This window comes from Loxodonta africana, chromosome 8, assembly GCF_030014295.1.
Source record: "Loxodonta africana isolate mLoxAfr1 chromosome 8, mLoxAfr1.hap2, whole genome shotgun sequence".
NCBI classification, from domain to species: domain Eukaryota; kingdom Metazoa; phylum Chordata; class Mammalia; order Proboscidea; family Elephantidae; genus Loxodonta; species Loxodonta africana.
The window spans coordinates 89,717,962-89,723,961 of record NC_087349.1 but is presented as its reverse complement, the minus strand read 5'-3'; positions in this window follow the sequence as shown (position 1 = coordinate 89,723,961).

Below are 6,000 nucleotides of genomic sequence, written 5' to 3'. Positions count from 1 at the left end.
GTCAATAGAATACTTCAACACCTCAATAACAAAAAGGCAAATAATCTACTTAAAAAACAGTCAAAGGATATGTCAAAGAAGACATTCAGGCAACTAACAGACACATGAAGAAATGCTGACGATCAGTAGCCATTAAAGAAATGCAAATAAAAAATACAATGAGATGTCATCTCATCCCAACATTACTGGTACTAATCAAAAAACCACAAAATAACAAATGATGAAGAGATTTTGGGGAGATTGGAACTCTTAGGTGCTGCTGGTGGGAATGTAAAATGGAACAGTCACAATGGAAAATGATACGGCACCTCCTTAAAAAGCTAGAAATAGGAATAGCATACCATCCAGCAATTCTACTCCTAGGAATATATCATGGAGAAAAAAGAGCCATCACATGAATAGACAGATGCACACCCATGTTCTTTCCATTATTTAGTAAAAAGATGGAAACAACCCAAGAGCTCATCAACAAATGAATGGGTGAAGACATTATGGTGAAAGGATACAGTTCTGGTGCACACCTTTCCTGACTTTAAACCACGAAGTTTCCCCTTGTTCTGTTCGAACGACTGCCTCTTGATTTATGTTAAGATTCCTTATGAGCACAATTAAGTGTTCTGGAATTCCCATTTTTCAAAATGTTATCCATAATTCGTTATGATCCTCAGAGTCAAATGCCTTTGCGTAGTCGACAAAACACACGTAAACACCTTTCTGGTATTCTCTGCTTTCAGCCAGGATCCATCTGACATCAGGAATGATATCCCTTGTTCTATGTCCTCTTTTAAATCCAGCTTGAACTTCTGGCAGTTCTCTGCTGATATACTGCTGCAGCTGCTTTTGAATGATCTTCAGCAAAATTTTGCTTGGATATAATATTAATGATATTGTTTGATAATTTCCACATTCGGTTGGATCACCTTTCTTGGGAATTGGCATAAATAGGGGTCTCTTCCAGTCAGTTGGCCAGGTAGCTGTCTTCCAAATTTCTTGGCATGAATGAGTGAGCACTTCCAGCACTGCATCTGTTTGCTGAAACATCTCAATTGGTATTCTGGCAATTCCTGGAGCCTTGTTTTTCGCCAATGCCTTCAGAGCAGCTTGGACTTCTTCCTTCAGTACCACTGGTTCCTGATCATATGTTACCTCCTGAAATGGTTGAATGTTGACTGATTCTTTTTGGTATAGTGACTCTGTATTCCTTCCATTTTCTTTTGATGCTTCTTGTGTCATTTAATAGTTTCCCCGTAAAATCTTTCAGTATTGCAACTCAAGGCTTGTATTTTTTCTTAAGTTCTACCAGCTTGAGAAATGGTGAGCATGTTCTTCCCTTTTGATTTTCTATCTCCAGGTCTTTACAAATGTCATCATAATACTTTGTCTTCTTGAGCCACCATTTGAAATCTTCTGTTCAACTCTTTTACATCACCATTTTTCTGTTTGTTTTAGCTACTCGACATTCAAGAGCAAATTTCAGAGTCTCTTCTGACATCCATTTAGGTCTTTTATTTCTTTCCTGTCTTTTTAATGACTTCTTACTTTCTTCATGTATGATGTCCTTGATGTCATTCCACAACTCGTCTAGTCTTCAGTCATTAGTGTTCAATGGGTCATATCTAGAGATGGCCTCTAAATTTAGGTGGGATATACTCAAGGTCATAATTTGGCTCTCGTGGACTTGTTCTAATTTTCTTCAGTTTCATCTTGAACTTGCATATGAGTAATTGATGGTCTGATTTGTAGTCGGCCCCTGGCCTTGTTCTGACTGATGATACTGAGCTCTTCCATCATCTCTTTCAACGGATGTAGTCAGTTTGATTCCTGAGTATTCCATCTGTTGAGGTCCGAGTGTATAGTTGTCATTTATGCTGGCGAAAAAAGGTATTTGCAATAAAGAAGTCATTGGTCTTGCAAAATTCAGTCATGCAATTTCCAGCATTTTTCCTATCACCAAAGCCATATTTTCCACCTACTGATCCTTCTTTTTTGTTTCCAACTTTCACATTGCAATCTCCAGTATTATTAGTGCAGCCTGAGTGCATATTTGATCTATTTCAGACTACAGAAGTTGGGAAAAATCTTCAATTCCTTAGTGATTGGTGCATAAATTTGAATAATAGTTGTATTAACTGGTCTTCCTTGTAGGAGTATGGATATTATCCTATCACTGACAGTGCGGTACTTCAGGATCAATCTTGTAATGCTCTTTTTGTATATGCAACACCATTCCTCTTCAAGTTGTCATTCCTAGCAGGTAGACCATATGATTGTCTGATTAAAAATGACCAATACCTGGAAGCTCAGCTGAAACCTCTCCGCCATGGGTGACTGTTGGTATTTGAATACTGGTAGCATAGCTTCCAGCATCACAACAGCACACAAGCCCCCACAGTATGACACACTGACAGACACATGGGAGAAGAAAAGGTTTACACACAGAAAAACATAATTTTTGATGGTTACGAGGGAGGGGAGGGGTGAGGAGGAGAAATCACTAACTAGATAGTAAATAAGTATTAACTTAGGTGAAGGGAAAGACAACACACAACATAGCAGAACTCAGCACAACTGACCAAGGCAAAGTCATAGAAGCTTCCTAGACACATCCAAACATCTTGAGGACCAAGTTACTGGGGCTGGAGGCTGGGGACCATGGTCTCAGGGGACATCTAGTTCAATTGCAGTAACATAGTTCATAAAGAAAATATTCTACATCCTACTTTTGCTTTTGAGTGGCCATCTAAAATCCATCCTGTCTGAAGCAAAGGAAAGTGAAGAAAACCAAAGACACGAGAAAAGTATTAGTCCAAAGGACTAATGGGCCACATGAACCACAGTCTCTACCAGCCTGAGCCCAGAAGAACTAGCTGGTGCCTACCTACCACCACTGATGGCTCTGACAGGGACAGAGTGGGAGAAAAATGTAGAACAAAATTCAAATTCACAAAAAAAGACCAGACTTACTGGTCTGACAGAGACTGAAGGAACCTTCAAGACTATAGCCCTCAGACACCCTGCTAACTCAGAACTGAAGCCACTCCTGAAGTCCACCTTTCAGCCAAAGATTAGGCAGGCCTATAAAACAAACAGTAACACATGCGAGGAAGGTGCTTCTTAGTTCAATCAAGTACACAGGACCTAAAGGGCAACCCCTGCCCCAAAGCAAAGACGAGCAAGTAAGAAGGGAGAGGAAACCCGGACTAATGGACATAAGGAACCTGATGGGTAAAAGGATAGGGAGAACGCTGACACCTTGCGGGGATTCCAACGAATGTTACAGAACAACTTGTATATAAATTTTTGAATGAGAAACCAATTTGCACTGTTAACTTTCACCTTAAAACCAATAAAATTAAAAAAAATAAAGGAACTGGGTTGGCAGTTTGGCAGGAGAATGGGCATGAGAAGAAGCAGGACATACCAGTTAGAGGGCATTGTAGTAATCCAGCTCAGAGAAAGTGAGATTCTACAAAAAGAAGAAGTGGCCACAGCACAGAGGAGGCAGAATTCAAGATTTATTATGAAGGCAAAATTGCCAGGGTTTGCTGGCTAATTAGAACTGGGGGTTAGAGGTGAGCGTGAAGGCGCGGCAAATTTGTATTGAACATGTGCAGACTTTGGGCTAGGGACTGGGATACAACTGAGGACTAAGACCGATACGGAGCTCCAACAGGCCCTAGGGGATTGGGGTCAGGAAGTTATGGTAGCAACTAGTTTGCAAATGACAGACATGGGGGTTGTTCTTCTAAAGGTGACTGATGGATCCAGGTGGCTAAATGGCTCCTTAAGGGGGGTGCTCATCGATGGGAAGATGGTCTTATAAAACCGTCTTATCCTCCAGTCCTTAAAGTTTCATTTAGCAGGGTTTACAGTTCTTTTTCTCAAGGAAAAAATAAAATATCTGGGTGGTGGATTTGAATCTACCCAGAGACACTGTAGGAAGAAAGCCATTGAAAACCCTATGGAGTACAGTTCTATTCTGACACAAATGGGGTCCTTCTGAGTCAAAAAGACTCAATGGCAATGAGTTTGGGGTGTTTTTTTTTGGTCATAGTTCTTTTTCTCAGAGGGAAAAAAAAAGAAATCATTAAGAAAGAGAAGGCAATTGTATCAGAGCGTCACCCCACTAAGGAGAAATGCAAGAGTAACCAGCTGCTTCTTCTTTTTTTTTTTTTAATAAACAGTAGCAGCAATTTGGTTCCTGAAACATATTTGAAGTAGGGCAAAGGATCTTAGTCCTGCATCAAGACAACCTATTCTTGGTCTTTTCCTATGGTTGCAATGTTGTAGGCACAAATATTTAATCTTCCTTAAGTGAACGTCACCTAGAGTCAATGCCTCTTAAACCTGGTTAAAGTAATAAGAGACAATTACATGAGAGCATCGCTTTTCAAGATGTAGCTCAGGGTGTTTGGGCTCTGAGCTTGCAGGAGGACACCCTTTTGAAATCTCTCCTCCCAGATCAGCACTGCAGCGATCATTTGATTGTTTCCCCCGTCCTTGGAGATTGGCCTGATCAGGTTCATTAATGGTTGGACTTTTCTTGGTATTTGCTTACATAACACTATCAGGACACACGTCTTAAATATTTTATCAGGTTTAAAGGGTAGTTTTCATAACATGGTTTGAGTGGCCTGCAGAACGGACTAGGAAGGAGAGAGAAGGGTTTGGGTATGTGCTAAGTGACATAACTTTAATACAGGTTCTGATATTAAACATTTGATTAACTTGCTAACAAGACTGCAGGTATTGAGATGGGGGCTTTCCCTGTATCCTAAAGATAGCCATTAAAGCAGAATGTACTCTACTTAAGTGCATCTCACTCGGCTGGTATAATTGACTCTTGAACATAAAATCACATAGTCCTGACCTGTGACTGTGCGGCCCTCTTATTCTGGAGAACCAGGCATGGGGCTAATTGCATGATTCGGCTATTTGCATACCAAAATGAAGTTCAAATGCTTCTTACCATAAGTGAGCACTTGGAAGGGGAGTGGAAGCTTATCCATTAGATGAAAGAGCTGAATATACTATAGGATATAGAAGTACTCTATTTGATTATTAAGTGTTTTGTAATCTGAAACTGTAAATTAACAAGAATAAAATGAAATGATCCTGGAGCAGAGAATTCTTTTAAACCTTAAAATGAGAGAAGCAACCCCACTTGTAGCTACTTGGAGAAATCCCCAGGATCCTCTTAGATATTGTCTAGGCTGCTAGCTGATTATAGCACCCACTTTGAAAATATTTGCATGTAAGTATTTTAATGTTCTCTACCAATTTTTTTACCAATTAGCCCTAGGAAGCATGTGGTGTCCCCGGGTGGTGCAAATGTTTAATGTGATCACTGCTAACTGAAAGATAGGTGGTCTAAGTCCACTTGGAGGTGCCTTGGAAGAGAGGCCTGGTGATCTACTCCCCAAAAAACCAGTCATTGAAAACTCTATGGAGCACAGTGCTACTCGGAAACAATGCGGTTGCCATGAGTTGAAGTCAACTTGACAACAACTGTTAGTAAACAGGTGTTTCTACCTGAATCTTCAAACAATAGAACTCCTTGTGTTTTGCCTTTTACTAAACTGTCTCAGAGGGTGAGAGCCACGTTCCTAGCTGAACATACTTGCGGTGAATGAGGTGTAGATTTTTCTATGAAAGCTCCCCAGCTCCCTTGCGCTGGTCCGTCTTCCTGATGGGTCAACCTGTTCTTAACTTAAATCAGTAGTTTTCAAATGGGAGCAGTCATCAGGATCATCTGGAAGACTTGTTAAGACACAGATTGCTGGAGAGTTTGTGGTTTAAACCACCTGAAATAGGGCCTGAGATTTTGCATTTCTGCCAGTTTCCGGATGCTGCCGCTGGTGGTCCCAGGACAACACTTTGAGCATAACTGAATGTGGTGATTTCTAAGATCTTTTGTTGTTGTTGTTGTTGTTGGGTGCTGTCAAGTGGGCTCCAACCCATAGGTATCCCATGTACAACAGAACGAAACACTGCTCAGTC